The 27,340-nt window shown below is 45.8% G+C and overlaps 1 protein-coding gene across 4 annotated transcripts in view; it reads left to right on the top strand.

Annotated features, from left to right (window-relative positions):
• Pknox2 (PBX/knotted 1 homeobox 2) overlaps window positions 1-27,340 on the top strand; it is a 261,265-nt gene that overhangs the window by 143,000 nt on the left and 90,925 nt on the right. For 3 of the 4 annotated variants that reach the window (XM_021207267.2, XM_029543247.1, XM_029543246.1), the window contains one exon: window positions 22,635-22,739. The exons of the other annotated variant lie outside the window; for it this stretch is intronic. The gene's annotated coding sequence lies outside the window, so the exon portion shown is untranslated. The remainder of the gene's footprint in view (window positions 1-22,634; window positions 22,740-27,340) is intronic. 4 annotated transcript variants of the gene reach the window in all.

Raw genomic sequence — 27,340 nt, 5'->3', positions numbered from 1 at the left:
TTATTTATTTTATTTTTATTCCCCTGTGTTGTCCAGAGGGAGTATGGTATCTGTGTTTAAGCTCTCTTTTTCAATTATGTTTTTTGATTAGTGTACAGAGAAGGGGTTTGAATAACATTTGTTCATGCATTCTTAGCTTTAGTTAACCTACCCCACTCTCCCCTTCCTCTTAATACCAATCCCCATTAAAAATTGTAAGCCTAGGGGGCTGGTGAGTTGGCTCAGTGGGTAAGAGCACCCGACTGCTCTTCCAAAGGAACAGAGTTCAAATCCCAGCAACCACATGGTGGCTCACAACCATCTATAATGAGATCTGATGCCCTCTTCTGGAGTGTCTGAAGACAGCTACAGTGTACTTACATATAATAAATAAATAAATCTTTAAAAAAAAAAAATTGTAAGCCTAGCTATTTTCTCCTCCTCTACTTTCAATTCACATATGTTCTACCATTGCTCATTAAGGCTTCTTTCACTTCCTGTCTAACAAGCCCTGTTTAGCTTTCTAACCTCTACAGACACCCCAAATTAAATATACAATATCAATTTTTTTCATGCCCATGTTCCCTAAGGTTACCACACTGTCTTCTTTAAGAACAATGTATGTATCTTAGCCTTTTTGATAACCTAGCACAAAAACAATATTCAATAAAGGTTTGTTAGAAGTAAGGATAGATAGATAGATAGGTGGATTGATAATGGAATGATAGCACAGAAGAATTCAGACTTGCTGATTAAGGGGGTGCTCACCCTAATCTTACCACTTGGGCGTGGAAGGCAAGGGGACCAAAAGTTCAAGACCACCCTCAGCTACATAGTCAGTTCAAAGCCAGCCTATACTATATGAGATGCTGCCTCAGAAATGAAAACAAACAAAGACAACATCAATAAAGACCCAGAAATGAAGTCAGAATATATGGGAGGAGATACCTTTTAGCAACATTTCTTGACAGAAATCATAAGACCATGAGCCTGAAGGGCATTGGAGAAATGCTGTGGTATCCATTTTACTCTCTACAAAGACTTAGAGATGTTGGGTCTACCTGGAGCTAGAATACTGGAATAGCTAGTTCAAGGCTGTTTTGGCTGCCATCTTGCCTCTGTTATACAGGCTAATAGTAGGATCCTTTCACCCTCAGGGAGCTTTGTCCTCCCATGGAGGGAACACCTCAACAAAGGGCATAGCTCACCACAGTCTAGCACAGGACGCAATGAGCGCGGTAGGGAGAGCGGCCTCCCACATGGAGATGAAAACCCTATCACTAAGGGTGTGGGCCCAGGGTGGGGTGAGAAACGCCCAAAGGACGATCGATGTGGGGGATGGTTGCTAGACTTGAGGCAGAGGAGCAGAGTGGCCCAGGACAGAAAAGATTGGAAATGGAATTCTCACAGCATCTAATTCTCTGTAGGTGTCCAGCATAGGGCCCTGAGAGGCCATTTGCCATGGGCAAGTTTTCCTAGATCCCCTGTTACTGCTTCTTGTTGCAACTTTCTTCTGGGTCAGCTACTGAACCATGAGGGTCAGCTGTTAGGCTTGTATCTGAGTTGGACAGAGGACGATTAAGGAGGAGCCATATTCTTCCAGAAGTGTGGGGGCAGGGTGTCTCTGTGAAAAGCCTGAGGAAGAATGTTGGCTCTTTTCCAAATGCCACATGTCATGGCCACCACAATCTCTCCCGAGAGCATTCCCCAGAATGAGGGATGAGATTTATGGTACTGGTGAAGGGAATGGCGACCTCTGTAATATATTCACAGGACTCTGGGGAGGCTGTGTCCCAATCAGAAACATCATGCTCAGTCAGTCATAATGTTCTAGGGCTTGAAGGGGCCTTGTAGGTCAGCTGCTTTAACCTGCCACACTAGAGGTGTTGGCAACAGGCAGTTCCCAGTCTCTTTCCAATGACTCCTGGTAAAGGCAGATCTCCTGTCCCAGGACAGGTCTCTCTGGTGGAAATCCCTCACACAAAGGCAACATTTGTCTCTTTGTTATTATCACCCTTCTGTCTTAGACCTCTAATGTCAGGACAACATGTTGGAAGCCCAACTATTCTATTCAAGAGCTCTTCAAATATGAATTAAAGTTAACAGGCTTGCCCCTCCTTAGGGATTTCTACCTCCTTCCAGGATCAGACTTCCTCCACAGATGTGCTCTGTTCCATCCGTGTTCCTCTGATGAAGTAAGCATGTTGTTCTATGAAGCTGGAAGGATGAGAACCTATGCTAGGAGCAAGATGCTACGGTGTGCTGTTCTGTTGTGTGACTGGGTGACTATAGCAATGTCATGCACTGCATTTCAGAAAGCTAGAAGAAGGGATTATGGATACTTTCACACACATATACAGACACACACACATAAATATTTGAGGAAATAGATATGTTTAAACTGATTTCATACAAAGTATACATGTATTAAAACTTCATATTGTATACCACTAATATGTGCATTCTATGTCACTAAAACAAGTTCAAAATCATTTTAAATAAAGTATTCCATTCTTGACAGTTAAAAACAAATTCGTGTTACTTCCATGGATCTGAACAATGGTCTTCATGCAATCATGCTTCATTTTTCTTTTCCTTTTTCTTTTTCTTTTCCTTTTCGACAGGCACACCCCAAACAGTGTCTAGCTGATACCTGTTGAATTTTCAGCCCAGCTTCATTTTTCTCCATCATGATCTGCTTTAGCTCCAGCTTATACACCTCCTGTTTCATTCCGACAGCATAAATTAAATCCATCTCTTTCTAACACCACGCCTAGCTCTCTACCTTACAAGCCTGCCTCCTAAGCTCTTTCCCCATCACTTCTCTTTAGACAGATTAACCAGACCTTCCGGTGTATGGGTGATAAGCATGGCTTTCACAGGCTACAGATCCCTGCTCCAGGGCACGCAGCTGACCACTTCAGTACAAAGAGTCTCCCTTCAAACTGGGCTAGGTTTCAGACCCGGGTGCTAAGTAACCGCTTTACTCAATGCTCATCTCCACAACCCAGCCCCGCCGTGTGTGTGTGTGTGTGTGTGTGTGTGTGTGTGTGTGTGTGTGTGTGTTGGGGATGGAGGGAATAATTGAATCTGATATGAGTGTTTTCCAGTGAAGACACTCGGCTCATTGGTTGTATCTTCTTTCACAAGCAGTCCATCCAATATAGACTTTGTTAGTAATTAATACTGAACACTGTTTGGTGGCTTCCAGAATCTGATGTTTGCTGTGAAAACAGAGATCTAGACCTGTGTCCAACATTTTTTCCTCTCATCAACTCACGGGTAACAGAGGCCCTCCAGCTCTACCCGTCAGTTCTCCCCACCCTAAGATGGAAGTTGCCACTATCTTCAGCCTTGAGCTTATTTAAAGCTGGGAGACGTAGTTTACCACCCTCTCGTCTTTCTCACACTTGAACTCTTTTAAGATCATCCTTCTGGCTTGATGATTGTTGTCCTTGGAAAACACAAAGGGAATTGGGAGTTAAAGCCTGTGTTTTCCTTCTGGTGGTTATCCGGTACCCTCTGATGTCTGCCCTGGCTGAGGCCACCTCAAACTATTGTGTTTCTTTTCATTTTGCTTCAAGTATTGCTTTCTACGGGAGAGAGAAGGGAGGGTATGTGTGTTCGAAGATATTTTCAGGCTCCAGTTCATTCTGGTTTTTTACTGTCTCCTTCTGTACTTACAATGGTCCTGCTATTCTCCTGTGTTGCCTTGTATGTATAAAGCCCCTCTTGAATCTAGTACAACAGCTTTCACATCATCGTAAAGCTCAGATTTGAAGATGAAGGTCTGCAGCAAAGGTGTGGTTCCCCTGCATTTTACATTCACCACTAAGAAGACAGGCTAAAGTCCTGTGCTCTTTACCACCACCACCACCCCGCCCCCTTTAGGGACAGCAATGCAATTCCACCCATCAGCTCTTATGCCCATGGCACAATACTAGATACTGTGAGTGACACAGACGTGAACCAGATTTGTCCCTGCCTTAGGAGGGAGCAGATACACAAATTGCTGAACTGCGTAGCCCTGGGTAAAATGGGACAGTTAGAATCTTAGGATGTATGAGTGCAGTGAGAACCCAAAGCCAAAAAGAGGCTATGTGTGCCTGGGGATCCAGGGTGATCCAAGAGGGAAACAGCTACGTTTTGAGTTGTGGTGGAAGTCTGGTCCAAACAGCAGAGTCACAGATGCAGAGAAGGGTATGTATTTCTTATAGAGGAGAAAAAGTCAAAAAGCAAGCCTGTTTGGGGGGAATATCAGGCAACTAAGCAGCCAGATAGTACGGTGAACTTGGACGTACAGTATAGCCCTAGTCTGTTTCAAGTTTTCTGCTTTATTCAGGGCTCCACTGAACCCTTGAGCTGCTTCTGCAATCTTTTGATACAAACTGTGTTTTAGGTGGATGTAGTGGTGCACATCTGTAATCCCAGCACGGGGTGGGAGGTGATGACATAGGAGGATTGAGAGTTCAAGGCCGGGCTGGGTTACACAGCAAGACTTTGCCTTGAAACATGAAACAAAGTAAAAAAAAAAAAAAAAAAAAAAACTCACTCAAACATTTCTTGCACATTTTTTTTCTTTCCCACTTTACCCTTATTTGCAGTGGGGTCTTGCCAGCCTTGAACACTCCTCCTGCCTCAGATTCCCCAGTGTCAGGATTAGAACTCTGTGCCAAAATGCTTGGCGTAAATTTTTTAATAAAGATTTTTGACAGTTCGGTCAGCTGAGTTTAGAATCAAGGAACCTGGATCTGAACTGAGCGTGGGTCACCACTGTCACCTCACTCCTCCTGCCCCCTCCCCCATCATGTAAAATGGGAAACAGGGACTGACTTCCCTGAGCACACAGGAGAGTGGTGGGTGTCCCGTTGCATTTGCATGAAGGGCATTGCATCATAAGTGGTGGGGCATGGCATAAGAAGATTAAGTAATACTTCCAGGTCGCAGGACCCACGCATCACACCCTTGGATGGAAGCAAGCTTTCCTATGACCCAGTGCACGGCTGGCTGTTATCCGTTATGAATTACCTGATGGAGATGCAGATTAGGAGGGGTAGAAGCAAAGGGAGAGGCCAGTTTGGAGGTCACAGAGACAAGCCTGCTCTGGTTGAGGGTACAGCAGACTGTTTTGAAATATCTGTGAGGCTGTCATAGTTCATGCTGAGCAGTGGAGCCTGGTTCTGCGGGGAAGTCTCCCTGCTGTGCCTCAGGAGAGCAGGCTGTGAGGTAAATCAGGGATGCTCCTCCGCACCTCCCTGCAAGCTACCCCATGGTGAGAAAGGGGGTGCGTATGGGGGGAGGGAGGGCTGAGCAGGTGATTGCGTGTACCTGGACACCTTACCACCTCCTCCATCTTGTGCCAGACACACTGAAGGCATATGCAGCACAGGAAACACCAAAGTACCTCAGAGGGTACCACGGGGAGGGACATGCTTGTCTTTGCTACTCAGTAGGCAAGCTGAATCTACTCAGTAGGGCAAGCAGAAACACCCAGGTCCCTGAGGCCATGAGAGAGTTGGATTGGAGGTTATCCACCGCCCAAGGTACGGGGTCTCCAACACAGCTCCCAGGGGGCGTCACTTGACCTGAGGACTGTAGGTAGTGGTCTCAGGAGACTAGGCAGAAAGGGCGAGGAGACAGCAGACACAGAAGCGCAGAGGCCAGGATCATGTGGTGCTGAGGAGGTTGGGAGAGGCTGCAGAGCAGGGTGAACCCCACAGGCTTTGGGGCATGGGAAGGAGACAGTATTTACCAGTTATTTGGGAAACACTGGCGGCACTTGTCACCAGTAGGAGACAAAGGAGGGAGAGAAAGATGGTTGAGTTTATTCCATTGTTGCAAGGTAAAGATCACAAAGAAACAAACACAGTAAGAGCAGGCAGTGGTGGTGCCGAGGTGAGGTCCAGTTGGTGCTGTGAGAGATCCAGGTGGCATCTGACTCCGTCCAGGTTCCCATCCTCTCTCTTCCCTGACTGCGGAAGCTACCCTGAGTTGGAAGCGCCATGGAGACAGAAACCAAGCCTTACATCCCCTGGAGGCGTGCTTGCATTTTGCAGGCTTGATGTTAGAGAGCAAGTGAGTGCCGCACCGGCTTGGCTTGTGGGTTGAACTTCATGTCCTGCCCTTACCAGTTTTACATCCTTGGCTAATGATGCTTCCAGGGCAGTCTCCTGGGAAAAGTGAGTGAGCCCAAGGAACAAAGTTCAAATCCCGGTCATGCTCTTTGCCAACTGTGGGACATTGAGCACGATACCAGCCTGGCTCGCTAAATCTGTACTAATACAGGAACTGCTGACCACCTAAATAAAACTGAAAAATAAACAAAAATGCAAAGTCTTGGTCACAGCATAGCCACATGCGTGGGCTAGCACAGGTGGAAGGGTTCCACCATTGCAAGAAGCTTCATTGCTCAGCACTGTGCTACTGTGCAATTGTAGACATACCCGACCCTCAGGGAAGAGTGAGGGCCCAGTGTGTGAGGTGCTGGGACAGGGAAAGTTTCAGCTGATGCTGGCTGTCATGACCGAATGGATGTGAAGCAATTCTGTAGTCTCTGGAGCCATTGTGACAGTGTGGTTCACAAGTCCTCTAGAAGACTCAGGACCAAAATGGCCTGACCGTGTGACAGAGGGACTTCCTCTGACCTTGCAAAAAGTTGATAAAGGCCTCAGTTGGCTCATACTTTTAGAATTTGGTATTGATGTGATGGGCGGGGAGGACCTCAGAGGCACGCAAAGGGAGACATCTTGGGGACCTTCAAAACACTGATCTCAGAACACCTGCAGGAAAAGGTCCTCACTGTGATGGCATTTGCTTGTGGTGACACAAAAGCTGTTTCAGATCTGGGTCCTGGCTGCAGCAGATAGTCTGGGAACTGGGGTGGGTGGGAACTAGCAAGCTCTCACTTGGAACTCCTCTGATCAAAATGTGGGAAACTCTATGGCCTGGCAGTTTCCCGGAGAGCATGCTGTTTCTCCGAGTGCTTTTACTCCTCCGCTGTGCCCTGTGCTTTGGGGGCTAGCTGAGCAGGATTCATCTGTGACCTAGGGTCAACAGGAGGGGACCCAGATTGTTTGTAGAAAGCCCGGATGACAGCTGCTCAGGGGTGGGGTAAGTGCCCAGAGCAAAGCTCCAGCCTTGGGGGTGCTTGCACCCCCACTTCTCAGGAGCCTTCTTATCTATGGTTTCGATGCCCTATCCTATCTTGCACCAGGCAACTCACCTGGGCTAGGGGCAGAGATTTTTTTCCATTAAGGACTCTACTCAAGCACCACTCCACTGACAGCATTAGCTGGGCATGGGCTTATCCTTGCAGGGGTTTCTTTGGCCTTCCCCAGGGAAACACAGAACCTTCCCTTGGGTTTGAACACGGAGCTTGAGAGGCAACTACAAGTAGCAGGAAAAGCCAAGCAGGCTGGGTCTTGGGAGTGGGGTAGGGGGCTATCACTGCTCCCTTGGAGGGTCCTGGAGAATCAAGTCTCTCTGGACTTCCAATTTGCTTGACCAAGTCATCTCCAAGGACCTTTCCAGTTTGGGGTTCTGGTGTGTGTGTGTGTGTGTGTGTGTGTGTGTGTGTGTGTGTGTGTGTTGGCGAGGGGCTGGTGGAGTGAGCCTGCGGTTTCCAGTTGAAACCTGCACAGAAACAAGCCACGTGTTATTGTAGGCCTTCTGCAAGCAGCCCTCCCTCCCTGCTGCCTGCCTGTCCTCCCTAGCAGGATGGATGGAGGCAGTGTGGAGAAACCCGAATAACTAATCAGAGTCCTCATTAACCCCCTGCTGGGATGCTCAAACATTCACTTTGCTGTTTGTGAAGCAGAAAAAAAAAAAAATCCTCTCCCTGCATTAAAATTGATGCATTATTAATCCCTGTGCTCCTGACCTGGGGGGGTTGCCTCACCATCCTGCGGGGGCGGGCAGCCTGCAGTACCTACCTAGGGCACTGGATTCTCTGTTATGTATTGGCCCAGTGCAGAAAAGCCTTCTTGTGGTACATGGCTCAGCTAGGCTGCAGTCAGGTGAGAGCCGTTTTGTTTTTACCCTGCTGAAACTTGATAGAGCTTTTCTGCTCAATCTTATTTAAGAGTGCAGCTGCCAGGCTGCTCTGGTGTTGGGCTGGGGCAACGTAAGTCTAGGTGAACACGGGGGCTTTAAATGTGTCTCCAGACCTGAGAGGGTGAGCTAACTGGCTCCCCTTGCTTCCTATGAGCTAACCAAGGAGCTGGCTTCCTCTTGGTCCCCACGTGGACTGAGTTTAGAAGGTCTCAGTGTTGGGCAGATGTTGGTCTCAGAGGATGTTTTTTCTGCACAGCTGGAGAGGCTATGCCCTGTGGCTTCCTGGTGCTGCACCTTATCTAGAGTTGAAAGTTACTCTCTGGCTCTATACCTTTGGAAGGGGTCTTTGCATTAATCTTTGAGCAAGATCATAAGTCTACAGTCTTTCTCACTTATGAAAAACCCCATACCTGGGGATGTAGAACATGGAAAGCACAGTATCTGTCCTCAAGGAACTTGGTTTGGGGCGGGAGCAAGGTGTAAAAGAATACACTAATACAGAAATGAGTCAGCCAAGGAAGGCACAGAAGGAACAGGGAAAGAGACTTTTTTGTGTGCACATTGTGATAACAGAATACTACACATTGAATAGTAAGTGTGTGTGTGTGTGTGTATGTTAGGTATTTGTTATATATGGTATGCATGGTGTGTGTATATCTATGAGTGTGGTTTGTAATGCATGTGGTATGTAATGTGATGTGTGTGTGTGTGTTGTGTATGGTGCATGTCAATGTCCTCTCACAGTTCTGGAGCATGAGAAGTCCTAGAGTAAGGCTCTTCTTGGGATCATCATCATGAGACAGAAGGGCAAGAAAGAAATCAGCCAAACTCATTCATTTTAGCAGGAACCCATTCCAGTGACAAAAACCACCACCACCACCACCACCACCATCACCACCACCACCACCACCACTACCACCACCACTACCACCACCACCACGACAAAACCAAAACAAAATGCAAAACCTCCAGACTGCACCATGAGTCCAGTTGTGAGAGCAGAATCCTCCTGCCCTGAGCACTTTGCACATCCGGCTCTGTAGTACTGAACAGTAGCAGAAGAATTTCATGAGCATTTTAGAGGGGAACTTTCAAACCATGGAAGAAAGAAGGGAAAGAGAGAGGTGGAGAGGGCTCCTCTCTGTCCTCAGTGAGCCATCAGTGCTATGGGAAGGCTGACAGGAGAGCCAAGAGTGGCTGTGAACCCCTGTCCCGGCTGGCTGCTACCAGCTCACCCTATTCATCCATGGTCCATTTGCCTTCAACTAGGTCTGCCTAATTTGATTCCCTTAATATGTGAACTTGCAGCCGATGCCTGTACTTGTGTAAACTCCTTCTTGTGGCCGTCCGTGCACTAGGCTTTTAAAGACAACTTTGTAAAAAAGAAGAGAAAACTGAAGGACGAGGACGAGGAGAAACAGGTAGGCAGCCCTACCTCCTTTTCTGTCAATCTGAGAAAAGGTCGGGGTGGCTACTCTGCTCTTTTCCCATTAATGGAGTCTATCTTGTCAACTGCCTTTTCCTCCTTGAGACAGGCTAGCTTGGTTGTATAGCTGAGGGTGGCTTTGAACTTCTGATACTCCTGCCTTCATCTCTCAAGTGCTGGGATTTTGGATGTGTGCCAGCAAGCCTGGTTTACGGAGTGCCAGAGACTGAGTCCGGGTCTCCAGGCATACTGGGCAACAACTCTACCAACAGAACTGTATTCCAGCCCCTAATATTTTTAATATTAGCAGATGCTGGGAATTCTGGGTGGATTAACAAAAATCCTGGGTCTCAGCCCATATAGAATTTTTAGGCTATTGGGGAGAACGGGCCTCATACAACTTAGTGTATAATTACAAACTTAAGCAAGTTCTCCAACTCAATTGGGAAATACAATAAAGGGAAAGGATCCTGTGTGGTCTGAAGGGTGAACAAGAGCTTCTTGAGCCTTAATCTGTGTGTGAGAGCCTGTGCAAAGGCCCTGTGGTGGAAAGAAGCACATCCATTTAGAAGGACCAAAGACCATTCTCTGTACCTGAAGTGCAGAGAATGAGCTAGGCGAGGCTGGAGAGACAGGCAGGGACAGGCTGCATTGACTCTCGTGGGCATCCTAAGGATGTGGGATGTCAAGAGTAATGGGAAACCAGTAGTGTGTTTGAGACCCAGAAAGGATGAGGATATAGTAGAATAAGATTTGCACTTCAAAAAGATGTCTCTAGCTGTTCAGCAGAGAACAGATGGGGGAGTGCCAAGAATGTTAAATGGGTCATTGCTGTCCCTTGCTGTCTCCTATCTCTTATTTTAGTGAGCAGAAGCCTATAGAATGTGCTGGAGTTTTATGAAGGGAGATGCATATCTAAATTCTCATCACCCTGCATTCAGCCTTCGCTCAGAGCTCACAAAAATAAGCCGGAGTCCTTGAATTGGCTCTTTCCTAACATAGTGAGCAGCCAGTCAAGCTCTTATGACTGCTTTGGCCATTGTTAGCCCAGTACTTTGATGCCTATGGGGACCCTGAAAGCAGGACATGGGTCCCAGCATCCAGGAGAGCAGATGTTAGGAGGACAAGCTGCTGAGAGGATTGGCAGGGCTGAGAGGAAGTTGAGGGAGAGCTGAGGGGAACCAGGAATTACCCAGGGTGTCTCAAGCACATGGTGGTCTGTGGTTCTGGGCAAGTCATGTTTATCAGCACTAGATGGCCACTCGCTGTAAATTTCGCTCCACTGAGTTAGTGGCTCCTACACCTGCTCATATTCCAGCATGCGCCTGTCCAAGAAAGTGTCATGTCTAGCTTTGGGAAAGCACCCTGTTTTCTTTTATTTTAACAAGTATTCATTGGTTGTGTTTTCATACAAGTATACTCTAAGGGTTAGAATTTCCTTGTAAAAAGCCAGACAGGTGGTACATATCTGTAATCCCAGTACATGAGAAGCTAAGGCAGGAAAATTACAGATCTGAGACCACGCTAGGCTACAAAGGGAGACCCTTTCTCAAAAGAAAGGAAAAGAAAAGAAAACAAAAAAAAAAAAAAAAAAAAAAAAAAAAAAAAAAAAAAAAAAAAACAGGCCAACCATTCTCCTTATCCTTAAGCTTGCTGCTGCTTGCAGGTAGTTAGGCTCGGTAACCCATTTCTTCCTTCAAAGGCAGAAAGAAACAGGCACTAAGAGATGGGCCCATGTGACCTGCTTTGTCAGGAATGTTCTCAATGGAAACCTGTGTAATTATAATCAATCATGCTCTTTCTCATTCTGAAAATTATTCTAGTCTGACAGATGAATGATGTGGTCACTATAACATGCATGGCTTTAAAGGGTGCAGGAGGTTTTTTTTTTGTTGTTTTTTTTTGTTTTTTTTTTTTTTTTTTGCAGGAATTTAGGAGGCATCGCAGAATAACATTTAAGCTGAGTTCTTACAGAATGAGCAGCTATGAAAGAGAGCGTGGGAAGAACAGACCCAGCCTGGGAACACGGGCTTGGTGGAATCAGGGAGCAGAGGCTATATAGGAGGACAAGAATGTATCTGAACCCTAACCTAGACCAGGGTCAGCAGACCTGCAAAGACTCAGACAGTAGTTATTCCAGGGCTTCTCACTCTTGCAATTTTTCAGCTGTCTTTGTACAACTGCTGGACTCAGCTATGCCCTATAGTGGGCAGCGGTCAACAAATGGGTGTGGCTAGACTCAAATAAAACTATGTTCACAAAAACAAGCAGTCTCTGGTTTAGCCTGTGAGTGTACGCTTTGGTCTATTTGGCCATCTTAGTCCTGGTGTTTATTAACAAGAATATACATCTCCCAGTTCTAGAGGCTGGAAATCCAAGACCAAAATGCCTGCTGATTCAGTGAGGGTTCACTCTGTAGATAATGCTTGCTTGATTGGAAGAGCCAGGGAGTGCCTGCTAACCTTGTATATGGGTATGATCCCATCCATGAGGGGGGGGCCCTTGTGACTCCCTACAAGTCCCTACCTTTTGATGTCATCACAATGGGATGACGTTTCACCAGGAATTGTGCAGGGCACATTGAGACGGTAGCAGTGTAACTTGCCAGCTCAGCCCCACTTGGTACCTGAAGGAGAGTCATAAGAAATAAGCCTGAAAGTTAGCTAGGAGCTGTGTTACAAAAAGTTCCAAACACGTATATGCTCAAGATATATCTTATTTTTAATAAGGGCAAGGGAAGGATCATCACTGGAGGCCCTATGATTTGATACTGGTGTTCAGAGGACCCTGGAGGGAAGCAGTGAGCTCTACAGGAAAAAGGACTGGCTGGTTTGGGACCCAAGCCCTCCCTTGGTGACACATGAGGTTGCTGGTGTTCCTCTCTCAGGAATGTTCCTTAAATTCCAAATTTCTCTAACCTCTAAGGGTGCAGAATGCCCTTTCTGATTGATCGTCCCAGTGGATGCTTCGTGGCAGGGCTTTAAGACACATTAGCTTCACCTGTATGTTCCTCTCCAGAGTGATCATCTTCCTAGTGAACATTCCAGTAGATAAACATGAGAGTTCCTCTTCACTACAGAAAGCTCAGCTTCTCAAGAGTCGCAGAGAAGAAAAAAGTGTCTGGAACCTCCTGTCTATGCCTCAAGGTCCTATCCTAGGAAAGAATCCTGGCCCCCTTTCTCTGTCTTCCATACAGGACTTCAATCTCCCCGTGTTGGTGCCATTTGTGGCTGTGGCGCCTCCTGTTCCTCCCCAAGCAAAGCTGTTGCATAGGTTCATGCCTAGACTGGAACATAAAATTTAAGGAGACCGTCAAAACTCAATCATCGAGCGAAATAATATTTTAATGCAATTGTTTTTAAAATGAAAAATAAAAACCAATGACATACATGCACGATAAGCAAACTATCAGAAATCGACGTATGTGTACACGTTTATCGGGCACAATGTAGTAGCTTGATACTTGTATACGGGAAGTGGGGACAGTGCTACGGATTTTCCTTTAGCCTCAGTGAGAGTAGGCAAGACTTGGCCTCAGCTGCTGGCCTTGCTCCATTCCTGCTCTTTTGGTGTCTCATGAACTCTGTGCCTCAGGCAAGCACTTCACCTACCTGCCCTTAGTCCATAGCCTGAGGAGATGCCAGAGGGACACCTGATATGGATGGAGAAGGAATATGTTAAACTCTGCACAGAGAGAATTAGAAACTTCCTCCGCTTATCCCAGCAGGGAAGGTTTCCCTTGTCTATTCTCTCCTCTATAGTCTAGCAGACATCTTGCCCCCGGGCCTGTTTCCCTACAGATTCCTTCTTTTCTCCTTTCAGCTGAATTTTATATTTCTTGGTCTCTCAGATTCTGGCCTATTTTCCCATTTTAAAGTTACTGGAAGGACTTACTTTTTTTTTTTTCCTTTTTAAAAATTAGCATTTGTTAATATTTGGTTTTTGGAGGTGCGGTGATCAAAGCCAAGGCCTTATACATTCTAAACAAGTGCTCTACTTCCTTGGCCCTTGCTAGTATATAATTATGCAAAATAGGGATTTTAGCCAGTTGATGCCATTTTGTCAGAGCTATAATCTCAGCTCCTGTGGGAGGCTGTAGCATGGAGACAACAAATCCAAAGGCTGCCTGAGCTGGTTCAAAGCTAGCCTGGGGAACATAATAAGACCAAGTCTCTCTCTTCCTCTTCTTCTTCCTCCTCCTCCTCCTCCTCCTCCTTCTTTGAGACAGGGTCTTACTGTGTATCCCTGGATGTCCTGGAGCTTGCCATGTGGACCATGAACTCACAGAGGCCTGCCTGCCTCTGCCTCCCAAGTGCTGAAATTAAAGGCATTCACCCATCACTCAAGGTTAGACCTCAGCATTTAAAAGAAGCAAAAAAGCGAGCTGGGGATATAGTCCAGTGGCCAACGGTTTGACTTAGTTTGTGTGAGGCTCTGGGTTCGGTCCTAGTGGTGAAAAGAAGACAGGGTTTCATCATGGCGTTTTCATATGTGCAAATAGTGAGCTTTGATCATAGTCATTAGTTGTATTTCATACTTTTTGGCCTCTGTGATAAAACACTATGACCAAGGAAGGCCCAAGGCAGTTTGTAGAGTTTATTTGTGCTTACAGATCCAGAGGGATAGGAGTCCATCCCAGATGGATGGCCTGGCAGCAGGACCAGCAAGCTAAGAGCTTATGTCTTTAACCACAAGGACAAAGCATAAAAAGGCAATCTGCACTATCAGCAGAGGACCAAGAATGAAAAGTCCGAGACTATGAGGAACATTTCTCATTCAAGCCACTACATCCACCTTTCCTCTCAATCATCCGCCCTTGCCTCTCTCCTCTCTCATCCCCCCCCATCTCCCCTCCCCCTCCTCTACAGTCTCGATGAGGGCCTGCTGAGTCTCTCACTCTCCTTCCTTTACCTTTCTTCTGCCTGTGCTGTCATCTGACTTGGTATTTTATTTATAAACCTCATTTGTTGTCACGTGACTACCTTCACTGCTCCTACCTCTCTCTCAATCAAGTACAAGCCTCATAAATGCTGGGTTTTTTTTAATCGCTTCATGCCACAATCCCGAAGAGTTCCTCAGACAAAGCAGGCACTCCGCAAACACCTGTTGCGTAACTGAATATTAGCTTCCTTCTCTAATAGCCAAAAGAGGACTCGACCTTTTTCCCCAAAGGAAGGGCCATTTTTCCCAGGGCTTCTATCCTAAGCCACACACAATTCAATTATTATTCAACCAATATGACCTACAAAATAAGAAAAAATTATTAGTGCAAACTCTAGGGCTTTCACAACATTGTGTTGCTGTTTTAAATGGTAAGTTACCCCATGGAGATTGAATCAATGCTGATTCTTTCTATGACCTTAACCAAGACAATTAGGTCTCGGTTTTGATTTCCCTGTCTGTTTACTGGAAGTATTGATTGTAGCACTACCACCCTTACACCTACTGTACAACTTACACAAAAAGCCTATGGACGTGACTGGACATACTTTGGAATGCATAAGTGGTCTAGAGGATATGGAAGTTTGGAAAGTCTTACTAATGTGGCAAGGTCATGATGGAAGCAACCATCCACTTCTAGCCTTCTTATTGACATAAGGAGAAACCAGGGCCCAGGGCAGTGTAGTGTTAATACGTGCTAATCCTGGTGCAGTTTCTGGCCTCTTTGTGTTTTCATGGGCTCATTCTACAAGAACAGGCATCCTGGGCTGTACTTGAGCCCAAGTCAAAATTCTCCACGGCGGAAAGAGAATACCTGGTTTCCAGGTCCCTGCCAATCCAGCCCTTTGCAAGCAGCTTGGAGAGCAAGGCATTTTAAGTGCATCCTTCTGTGTCCCTTCTATTACTGAGTGGCATCTGAATGAAAGTTTTATGGACATTTCATTTCCCTTTCTTTTTATCCTTCCTCAGCTTTCCTCAGAAAAGGTCACAATGAGGCTCAGGGTATGAAACCTCCAGAGTGGACGGACCTGTGCCTTGGGCAGCAGGTCTTCTGGTTGGCGCCAGCTCCCACAAGTGTGGTCGCACAGGAGGAAGCAGGGCCCTGACTTGGGCAAGGCAAGAAGGCACAGAGAAATTAATCTCTTCGATGACACAATTCTTGTGCATTCCTTAATGACTGAGATTGTCATGTGTGGGGAAAATTGCAGTTTTCCCCAGAGGGTATAATAGAAGGGAAAGCCACTGCTTAACAAGTGGGCATTTGTGTGGGTAGCAAGTGAGCATGCATGTAGGCTGTATATCCCCTGACTTGGAGTCCTTTGCCTTTTTGTTGCGTGTGGCTACGGGCATAAACATGAATAAGAATCTGTGTGTTTATATGTTTGGGGAAAGAATCTAAAATCTCTCTCTCTTTCTCTCTCTCTCTCTCTCTCTCTCTCTCTCTTTCTCTGTGTGTATATGTGTGTGTGCACACGCGTGCGCGCACGTGCACACGTCCACACACATGTGCACATGCGTGAGTGCTGTCCTTACCATTGACATTGTGACTATGTGTAGATCAATGTGTGTGTCTTTAAAAATACACGTTTCCTTTTTTTCCTGCATAAATTATTTCATGTAAAGGCCATCCAGAGATCAGTTCCTGGCATCCCTTTTCAATAAAGCAATATTATCAGAGCTTGGTCCCAAAACTAGTCCCTGGAGAGGCTTTCCCTACATCCTTTGTCAAACGAAATGTCATGGACTTACCAAATGACGAGAAGAAAAATTCTTCTTGTTTATTTCCCAAGTGAGGTAGAGAGGAAGCTTTGCTTCTTGACATCTTTTCCCTAGCTAGGGGGCAAGTGAACAGAGGGGCATGTGGACAGAGGGACAGGTGAGCAGGTGGACAGAAGGGCAGGTGGATAGAGAGGCATGTGTTCAGGTGGGCAGGTGGACAGAGTGGCATATCTAAAGGTGAGAAGGTGGATAGAGGGGTAGGTAGACAGAGCGGCATGTGTTCAGGTGAGCAGGTGGACAGAGGGGCAGATGGACAGAAGGACAGGTGGGCAGGTAGACAAAGGTGCAGGTGGGCAGAGGGACGGGTGGACCAAGGAGCATGCGTATAAGTGGACAGAGGGCCACTGTACAGGTAGACAGGTGGACAGAGGGGCAGGTGGCCAGGTGGACAAAGGTACAGGTGGGCAGGTGGGCGGTTGAGCTTCAATCTCATTTATAGCATGAATAGTTATAGTATAAAATAGTGACCGAGTCTAAAAATATACATATAAGTGACTTACAGGAACACATTGAGAGAGTTACCAAATCAGATGCAGGCAGTTATGATTGGCAAGAATTTAAACAAATTCAGATTATTACATGAGCAGTGCATCTCTGGAGTTTAATACTTCTTTTCCTACTTCCGTTAAACATATTGACTCTGAAAATACATGATTAGTATAGGGAAACCATTTCAAAAATTGAGATTTAGAAACCTAAATCAAAGAACAGCAGTGGTAACAACAAAACCAAGCAGAACAAACCCCATAATTTTAGGTTATGTCATTTCTATACTAAAACAAAAATCACCTGTGTGGTCAGTGTAACTATAATACAGGGCAAATAGTGATAGATGACAAACGTGAAGAGCTGACTCTTGAAAGATGGTAGATTTTTATTTTTAACTAAACAATGTCTAAGCATACCCTTTACTGCCCACGAAACACACCATGTATGTGTATATGTGATATGGTAGCGTAACATCCTCAGACCCACCCCATGAGTTAGGCATTGCAGTTCCTATTTTACAGAAATAGGAAACTTTATTACATTACGGTGGAGAATATTCAGGTTACACAGGAGGATGAGACCTGCCATTGGATCCGTGTTTGACTGGCAACACTTGTCTGTGCCAGTTTTCTCACACTCGGAGAGTGCAGGAAGCATGTGAACTCATCCTCCGTCAAAAGCGCTCAGTTCTGGGACATCAGTAAATACAGAGAATTTGCAATGTCTTCAGCAGTGAATACTAATAACTAAGTTGGCGAACTCTTCACTGAAATGATCAAGCATTGATCTGAGTTAATATTTTCTAGCAATGTCTCCTCTCTGTGTGACAAGAATGATAGTTCGAAAGATCTACACAGGCTCACCTAGGCGTGCACAGAGGGAGTACAAGAAATAAAGACCCAGGTTCATAACGCCGTCAAGGAAATTTTATTTAACTTAAAGAGCTGAAGTTCAGGAGAAACAGTAAGGTTAAGGGTTCATGATGGATGGATGGACAGACAGACAGACAGACAGACAGATGGAACAGATCTTCACCTGTGGAGGGATTAGTCTGGAACTAGCCTTAGGGATTGGTAGGTGCTAGAGGCAGAAAAACAGGAAGCAGTGGGTTCTTTACCAGGAAACAGGGTGTACAGGCTAGTGTGTGTGTGTGTGTGTGTGTGTGTGTGTGTGTGTGTGTGTGTGTGTGTGTATTAGGTGTTGGATAGTGGCAGCTTCTCTCATCTGGTACCAAGGTTCAAGTCCAGAAGTTCTGGGACTTGGGTCAGAGGACATGGTTCACACTGAGAATGAAGGACAAGAGCTTAAAATATCTAAGAGTTTCATCTTTTTGGCCTTGGAAAGCTGTTGGGGGTCTGCCCAGAAGAGACATGGTGAACTGAATATGATAAACTCCCAAGGAGCACATCTGCTCCCAGGCTACAATCCATGCTCTTGAAGGTCCAGAAGCTGTCTATATTCCTGTCCTGCTTATCTGCAAAACACCCAAGTACAAAACTGATAAAGGCATTCTCTGAGGAAGTTGCCCTCCTAGCCAGAGGAAGTCCAGCTAAGATGAACTTGGGCAGCCAGAAAGGGCCCAGTGCAGTGAAGGCGCTGCAAGCTGCACTCCATTGTTTGGAGGAGGTAGCAGGGACGAAAGGGGCTTTATCTTCCAATTGAAACTCTGATTCCTTCCTTGTCTCCTAAACATCTGGATTTTCACATCGGGTCACACGGGGCTCAGTTCTCTGGGTGTCCTTCAGTCTGTCTCCATGACTTAACCCTGACTCTCAGGCTGTTTGTCCAGCTCCAGCCCAGTATCAGGCAGTATTGTCCCAGGGTGCCAGTTAAAGGAGGAAGACTTTGAATAGTGAAGAATAGCGTGGTAGAGATCTTTGTCCTGTGGAACAGGAACACACTGGTAGCTGAGGTGGTGTTAGGAAGGATGGCAGCCGCACATCTGCAGCTTCTTTCTCCCTTCCATCCTGTTACTGTCTTTCATCTTCCTCGGAGCTTTCTGACATGTGAGCTGCCCTTCTTACGCTCAGAGGAATCACTGTCAGTGACAGAAAGGAGATTACAGGCTATATTTCTGCCTCCGAGCTTTCTGTGGGCGGCAGGGAAACAAGTGGAGATAGCTGCTTGTCAGTTCTGGGAACGGAGAAATCTATGTATATTGTAGCCCCGAAGCAGTGTCCCCCGCGGGGGCATGCTGGTGTCACCTCTGATCATTCTTCCTCTCACTAATGTGCATTTTATTAATCCCAGAGTGGAGCGGGAGGCCGGTGGGCTTCTTTTGACTAGTGCTGGTCTGAAGCCCATCCAAGGAAGCCCGGCGTCACCTGAGGGTGCATGGGGCTGAAACCAGAAGCCTTAGGACTACAGCGGGACCTCGGGAGGGAGCTCTTCCCCACTCATATACACACACACTCTCTAGGGCCATAAAGAGCTGGGTGAGAGACAGAGGCCGAGGGACATGGGAAACAGGCAGGGCTTCTTGCCTTGCCTTGCCTAGCTCTGAACCTAGCCCTGACCCTGACCTCACCTCCATGTGCTTGCCAGAGGAGGGGATGATGAAGCAGCAGCACAGAGCATTGTCAAACATACATGGCAGTTTACGGTACTTCCTATCCATTGATTCTCCCACTGGAATATGAAATCTTCAGGACAGGAAGAGAAAAAGAAAGGTGGTGTGGGAGGAAGGAATGAGAAGGTTGGAGTGGGGAGAGGAAAAGGAGAGATTGGAGATTGATTGACTCTTCTTTGGGCTCAGGCCCAGGCACATGGTAGAGTCTTAATACACAGGCTAAACTGAAGCAATTTGCACCTTCCCAGAAGAGGGGAGGGGGTATCATAAACAGTGCCTCATAACAGTTCTCCCATCTGCCATATCAGCCTCAGAGACGTGGAAGACTTGATGGGGTGGACGACGTTGGTCAGGCTCTATTATGGCCCTCTAGGCATGTCCACCTCTGCCTTCCCTTCTGCGGAAAAGAACACTGGCAACTGTAAGTGTTCTCTTTGCATTGGCAAGACAGGCAAGAACAAAGAGGTCAGGATAAGGAAATGCTACAAGATTGGGCACAAGCACACCCATGTCTGACTTTCCTAAGCCTCATTAGCCACATTGAGAAAATGAGAACAACTACTTGGCAAGGAAAAAGGTGTTTCTCATATGCTGCTAGTAGGACAGGAATAGGAATGACACTCCTGTTGAGATTCTGTGGAGGTTCTTTAAGTGAATGCATCTTTGGACTTGGCAATTCCAAAACTTACCCCAGGAAAATGATCAGGCCTGGAGTACAAGTCAGCTAGCAAGAATGATCACTACTTGTTGATGATAGCAAAACTGGAAATAATCTAAATAGAATAAAAATTTAGATGAAAATTTATAGCCCATTTATAAAATGTAATGCCATATAGCTATTAAAATAATGGAATCCAGTTGGGAGTTGCTGCACACACCTTTAATCCTAGAACTCAGGAAGCAGAGGCAGGCAGGTCTCTGAGTTAGAGTCCAGCCTGGTCTACAGAGCAAATTCCAGGAGCTACACAGAGAAATTCTGTCTCAAAAACAACAAATTGATGATCATGATTAATTCCCTTATATAAAAGTGTATGTACTATATTGTCAAATACAAAATTGTCTGCATAATATGGTATTATTTTAAGAAACAAGCATCTTATTTCAAATATCAAACGTGGCCATCATATTAGAGCATTACAATAACAACTTTACTCCTCTTATTTATGTATGTATTTTCTATATATGTATGCATTTTCTATAATAAGTGTATGTTTTGTTAAAGGCAATAACACATTACTTCTAATATTATCTTTATGAACTAAATAAAGGGACTAGAGAGGTGGCTCAGCGGTTAAGAGCACTGACTGTTCTTCCACAGGTCCTGGGTTCAATTCCCAACAACCACATAATGGCTCACAACCAACTGTAATGGGATTTGGTGCCCTCTTCTGATGTGTCTGAAGAAATTGACAGTGCATTCATAAATAAATCTTAAAAAAAAAAAAAAAAGAATTAAATAAGGTATTTTTCAATGAAGGTAATTTAGAGACTGAGAAACTTTTAAGATGTGCTTCCTGGCTATGAAGGGTTCACAGTTTGGAAAGAGATGACAGAAATGTGAAGTAACCATAGCGTAAGAGAACACAGCAAGTGCTTCCAGAGAATGACAAGCAGCAGCAGCATACTTGGAAACACAGAGGAAGGAAAACTTTCAGCCAGCTACCTGATTGAGATGAGCACTGAAGAATAGATAGGGTCTTATCAGGTGGAAATATAGAATGGGAGTATTGAGAGGCTGTGGGCCAGGTGTGGCACAGGGGAATGGTCATGATTGGGTGGAAAGAGTGGACCCCTGGGTATGCAGAGGAGGATGAATCTAAAAAGACAGGGACCCATGTACTCACTAGAACTCTCCTGAGTGTCTCCCAGGGCAAGAAACCATCAGGTATACTGGTGGTGGCCCATGAAAGGCCGTGAATGCTCACTGCGTATAGATAAGTCACTGGCATGGATGCCCTGAGGGCTGATGGTCTGTACCAGGAAAGGCTATGACAACTGTGGCCAGGGAGGATGGCCCTGTCTAGGTCTTGCTGCTGGGAACGGAAAGGAGGAGAGATGACCTTTGTCTCTCATGAGGAAGAGATGAGAAGGAATCGTGACAGGGAGTGAAAACTGTGTGTATCTTGGAGAAGAGGAATTGGACATGCGTCCCGTCCCAGGTTTGCAGTCCTGGGGCTTGCTGCAGACTTCATGGACAAGGTTACATGGAGGAGGAGCAGGGCGAGGGAATGAGAGAGGAGTGCTCCATTCTCCACTGGTGCTGATTTCTCTGGCCTGTCTGCGTGGCTCTCGCCGTGCCCAGAGGGACCTGTAAATGTGTCTCAGTATTTCTCTCTTCTTGAGAGGAGTGTAGGATGTGAAGAAGGCAGGGAGGTTGTTTCCAGCCAGAGGGCATTTGTTAGTGAAGACGCTGGGGCTACCTGTTCACCCTTGGAACATCTCTCAGACTCATCCTATCTTAGCACACCCTTCCTTATCTCTTGGAGCCCTAGGCTGGGCTGCTTGTCCCCCGCTCCTGCTGTCATGCCACTAGTTAATTACACTTGTTGCTGAGGTGCAAATGTGTTTTTACTAAGTTGGTGTTAACTAGGAAGGGGCCACTGATGTTACAGATGCGTGTGCCTCACGGACAGGGCTGGGGCTCTTAGCTGAAGGCACTGACCACTGCTGCCCTGGAACTACAGCTGAGAGTGACCCCCTGCTCCATCCTGGCTCCTAGCAACCTTGGAGTCAAATGAGCAACTCATGCATAGGAGAAGGTGATGTAACGATTGGGATGTCAAGACGAAATGGCGAGGCTGACCACCAAGGCTCTGCCTTGGACATGGTTCATTTCAAATATTGCGAAAATTAATTCACAGAATTAATTCACTTGAGCCTAAAAATAACTTTTAAAGGCAGGCAGCCAAGGCTCCTTTTAAGCGCTGGGTTGTCTTTCTTTGGTGCAAGTCTGTTGACTTCTCCCCATTTCCCTGTTTCCCTCAAGCTCCTCCTGTCTTAACCCAATTGTTGTTCCTTCAGACCCTAGCCGAAGCCTGCCAGTCACCACCTGGACCCTGCTCCCTCATCCCCTAAGTTCCCATCTTACAAGGTGTTGAGTGACTCTCTCGGTGTCCAGATTCACTCCTAGAGCCCTTTCCACAGCTGAACAGGAGGCTGTAGTCCACCTGAGGTCCGGAAACCAGAAAGGCAACCACAGGGCAAGTCCAAGTGTGACAAAGATTTAGGCAGGGCTCGGTAGCCATACTGAGGAGAGAGAGTTAGCAACAGTTGCACAGGGGTCATACGCCGAGGAACGAGATCTACCGTTTCTATCACAGGGCATGTCCTGGGGAGGAGAGCCCAGTCTTCTGTGTGCCCACGCCCCTCCTGAGACCCGCTGTCTCCTTCCTTCTGCAGGTACTCACTCTATAGCTGACTAGGGGTGTTTCTGGCCCAGCTGGAAGTGAGAAGAAGGGGCAGACCCCCTGAAGACCATCCCAGAGGCAGTGGAATCCTCCAATAGTAAGGCATGCTTTTCTGTCCTTTGACACATGCTGAAACACACACACACACACACACACACACACACACACATTGTCCTTCCCTCAGAATCCCTCCAGCACCAATTGGTTACCTGAGCAGACAGCTAGCATAGACAGCATTAAACAGCAAGCACTGCTTGTATTTTCTGTCTTTCTGCCACCTCCCTAGCCAGGCCCATGCTGTGTTCTCTCTGTGTACTTCATGTTTTCTGAGGTGCGGATGGATGGGCCTTGCACACATCCCGTGCTGATGATCACTTGCAGAAATCTGGGGCAAGGGTTGCCTAAGAATCCCCCAGGGATGTTGGTGATAAATGCCAGTTTAATAGTCAGTGACTCTGATTCTGTGGAGTAGGTGAGGATGACCCACACATATGTACCCCAAAGGACTTGACGAGTCAGGAGGAAACTGCACCCCAGATGTTTCTGATGGATTCAGAGAAGTAGTTCCTTAGACTGTATTGAGTACTTTGAATAGAAAACTCCCACCCAAGCTTCCTAGCAGGTGTGAGTGTGGGTTTTGTTGAGGTTTAGTTTTTTTAGATTTTATTGTTTGGCTAGATTTTTTTTTTTTTTTTTTTATGTTTTGGTTTGGTTTTTTAGCTTTTAGCTCCCTTCAGACCCCACAGACTTATGTAGCAGTACAGTTAGCAATTTAGAAGCCCAGTTATCCAAAACAACCCCCTTCTCTTTACTGAGTGTCATGATTGGGGCTGGATCTGTGACGGTGAGATCCAGTGACAACCCCCAAGGACAATGTCTGGGATTTGTATGTTTTCATGATGTCTCAGGGCCCCTGTAATCCTTACCGCCCATCAGCCTTCCTTTTGGGGGTGGTAATTATTGCCATGTTGCTCAGGAAAGCCTGTTCCCTTATAAAGGAGAAAGTTGCCAACACAGGCAGTGAATGTGGTCTCCCTAGATTCCCAAGCAGGTAGTTTGTAGTCACAGGCACGCCTAGGTGACGATATCGGAGAAGTGAAGAGCAGGCAGCCATGAGTGTCCCACTTTGCGTCTGCAGGCACTGGGGTACTGATGTCGCGATGAGATCAGCATGCTCTACTATGAGTAGACATCCACTTGAGTCAAGGCAGAACTACATTTTGAGAGGCAATTACCCTGAAGTCATGGTTGGCAATTCTTTTGATATTAGGAGCCTGAGTACACAGTACTTGTAGTTCATTGTACATAGAGGACAGGGGAGGTTTTGAGGAATAAGGAAGGGGAACCTAAAAGACAGAGAGAAAGCCTGGGGCTGTCTTGCAGAGATGCTGAGATAGTTTGAGTGTGTTGCTTCCTAAAGCCAAGTCTAGTGACTTTCTCTAGGACTAAGAGAAAAGCCACTGTGACTCTCCCCATGCCTGCTAGAGCCCTACTCTCTTCTGGCTAAGGTTGTTGCTAGGTCCATTCAGGCCAGCCTGTGCCCTGTGCCCTGTGCCCTGTGCCATCTTAGAGTTGCTAGCCTATGGGGAGATAGTTTGCCTGACTTAAAATTCCTGTGTGGCTGTGTCTTTTGGGAGAATGGGGGCTTCCACCTAGAAGATGGAAAATATGAACCCAAGCTCTACCCTGAACTCCCGGACACAATGACTCACCACTGGATTGTCTCTCCGAGTGAGCAGCAGTATGGTGTGTCCTGAAGACTAAGCACAGTTGACACTATTGCTTGGATGGGTGCGATTGGCAAGGACAATTTTTGTAGCTAATGCTGGAAGTGTGGCAATCAGAGAAGCTGCCAGCTGTCTCACTTAAATTCTTAGCTCTCGCTCTCTTTTTTTAAAATCGTTTTGCTTACATAATCCACCCCCTTTTTATTCTCTAATTCTCTCCTTGCAAAACTGGCAGCAGAGGGGAAGGGCTGGGGTGGAGGGGTAGCAATTACACATCAGTTTGGGGAGCATTTACATTTTGCAATTACAATTTAAAAATAAGTCTCGTTAATGATCTCCACGTGTAAACGACAAACCTTAACTGACATACATATTCTCCTGGGCCTGCCTGCCTCTCTGCCTGCCTCTCTGCCCCGAAAGCTCAATGCAGGTAGAAGTTCCCAGGGAGACACAGAAGGGGCTGTGGAGGCTAGCTCGGATCTTATGGACCCTTAGGGCCATTAATGTGTGCTTGAGGTTGGTTGGAGGACAAAGGCGGGGCTCAGGATGTGCAAAGCAAGGACTCCAGTGTCTCTCCTCCTTGTACTCATGCTGGGCATCAGCTCATCTCTTTGAGATTCAGAGACTTGTTGTCCTTCTCTATGTCCTTAAGAGGTACCATTGATGCTCCAACCTGGGGAAAAGGAGACCCCAAACTCTTGATGTCTTCCAGGTGGGAATTTTCTGAGTCCTGTGCGGTAAACCCATGAGTTCTAGTTCATTCCTGTGGGCTAGTCAAAGCACTCAGATGGTGTTGCACTATTCAGAGGAGCTGGTTTCTTACTCAGGCTCAAGAACAGAACTGTATACATTGTTTCCTCAACGAGGCAAGACTTGTTGGCATGCTTTGGAGCCCTGCAGAAACTCACATTTTAAACTGACCCAACAAAGTCTCAGTTCCTGCTGGCTATTTGTTGGCTACAGGCCTTGGACAGACTCTAGTACTTAGGCCTTTTATCATCATTGATTGGCCTTTCTTCCCCGATCCCTTCTCTCCTCCCTTCCTTCCTTTTTTTCTTTCTTTTGTTCTTTTAAGAGAGGGTTTTAGTATGTAGTTTAGGCTAGCCTTCCACCCACTGTCTCCTTCCCCATCCTCCTGAATGCTGGGGCTACAGATACAGACCCAGCCCATCAGTATCTATGCAACTGGAACAGAAACCTGTGGGCTCTCATGGCAGTGATCTCGCACATTTCCGGTGCATTGAATGTGCTAAGAAACAATTCTCCTTTGTCCAGCACCCTCTCTAGCAGCTCCAAGGTACTTTCTATCTACCCCGAATCTGCTTCTCTCAAGCGATCATGGATTCTCTAAGCAAGGGGGATCTGGTCTCATTTCTCCAGGCTTCTTTAAAGTCTAGCCCGCTGCCTACCCAGTGGTCCTAAATGCTTCTCCTCTTCTGAAGGCTCTTTAAGAGTACAGCATCAAGCTTCTGGTCTAGGCTTTCCCTTTTGGTCAGTGTTGTGCCTCACTATGGGCAGTTCTCTTTCCAGGACTTCTTCAGCGGGTGGCCCTTCCTTAGCATCATGTCACTCTGGTCCCCACCTAAGTCTGTTGTCTATGGAAGAAGATAGTAAGCCAGGTGCCCACTAAGAAGCCTTTCCTCAGCTCTCCTCCACCAAATCTCTGGGGAGAAGTTATTCAGCCCTTAGGCAGCTTCACTTAGGCTGGTCAGAAGTGTAGAACGACCACGTATAGTCCCAATTCCTGTCAGTCATGGTAGCACACACCTGCAATCCCAGCATTAGGGAGATCATAGCAGGGGGATCACCAACTTGAAGCCAGCCAGGGCTACATAGTGAGACCCTGTCTCAAAACAACAACAGCAATAATAATCCTATATTTACTAGTATTTATCTTTAGTATATAGTGTTATATAATATATAATACATACCATATAAAATTTATACATACTATATAAATTTAAATCTTAATAGTGTAAAATATATAAAATAATATATAGTATTATATATGGTGCAATTATACATTATCCTATATGACACTGTATATGCTATTTATTATATAATATATGCTATATTATATGTATCATACCCTATAACATGTAGTATTATTCACCCATCCCAATTAGTATATGTATTAAAATTCTAAGTTCAAACCTTTTTTCTTTCATCTTTTTTTCTGTTTTCTTTTTCACTTTTGGGAATTTGAGTCAGCTTCTCACTGTAGATCCTAGGTGGCTTGGAACTCACTATTGTGGCTCACAATGGTCTTGAACTCACAGGAATTTTCCTGCCTCTGCCTCCTGAGTGTTAAAATTCCAGGCTGGCACACTCCACAGTGCTTGGTCTTTCTCTTTCATCTTGATGGCATTTCTTCACCAATTTCTAATTTTGCAATGAATAATCATGGAAACTATATATCCTGTATTATAGTATGATTCTACATTCTATTATGGTACATAAAATATAATGCTTTTACATTGTTTTCAATTTATTTATTTTATATTTTACATACATGATTGTCTTGCACGTATGTATGTGTGCCACATGTGTGCCTGGTGTCCCCAGAACATTGGATACTCTGGAAATGGAGTTATGGATGGTTGTGAGCTGTCACATATATACTGGGAACTGAATCCAGGACTGACCAAGCCATCTCTCCAGCACCAAGATATAATGCTTTAAATAGTATGTATAATAATTATATATATATATATATATATATATATATATATATATATATATATATAATTATACATACATATATATATATACTCAAGCCTGGTAGAGCTCAAGGCCAACCTGGGCTACATAATGAGACTCTGTTTAAAAACTGAAAGTGTAACTACTGTAACTATAAAATAAAGCACTATATAAACATGATATATAGTATTTCACACAGTGTGTATGTAGTATAACAATAGTATATTACCTACTTTCTTTACCTTAAGACTTGGAAGGTTAGCATTTTGTT

The sequence above is a fragment of the Mus pahari genome, chromosome 10, assembly GCF_900095145.1.
Source record: "Mus pahari chromosome 10, PAHARI_EIJ_v1.1, whole genome shotgun sequence".
Classification (NCBI taxonomy): domain Eukaryota; kingdom Metazoa; phylum Chordata; class Mammalia; order Rodentia; family Muridae; genus Mus; species Mus pahari.
Note: the sequence above shows the minus strand (reverse complement) of the source record. Positions and strands in the feature narration are given on the sequence as shown.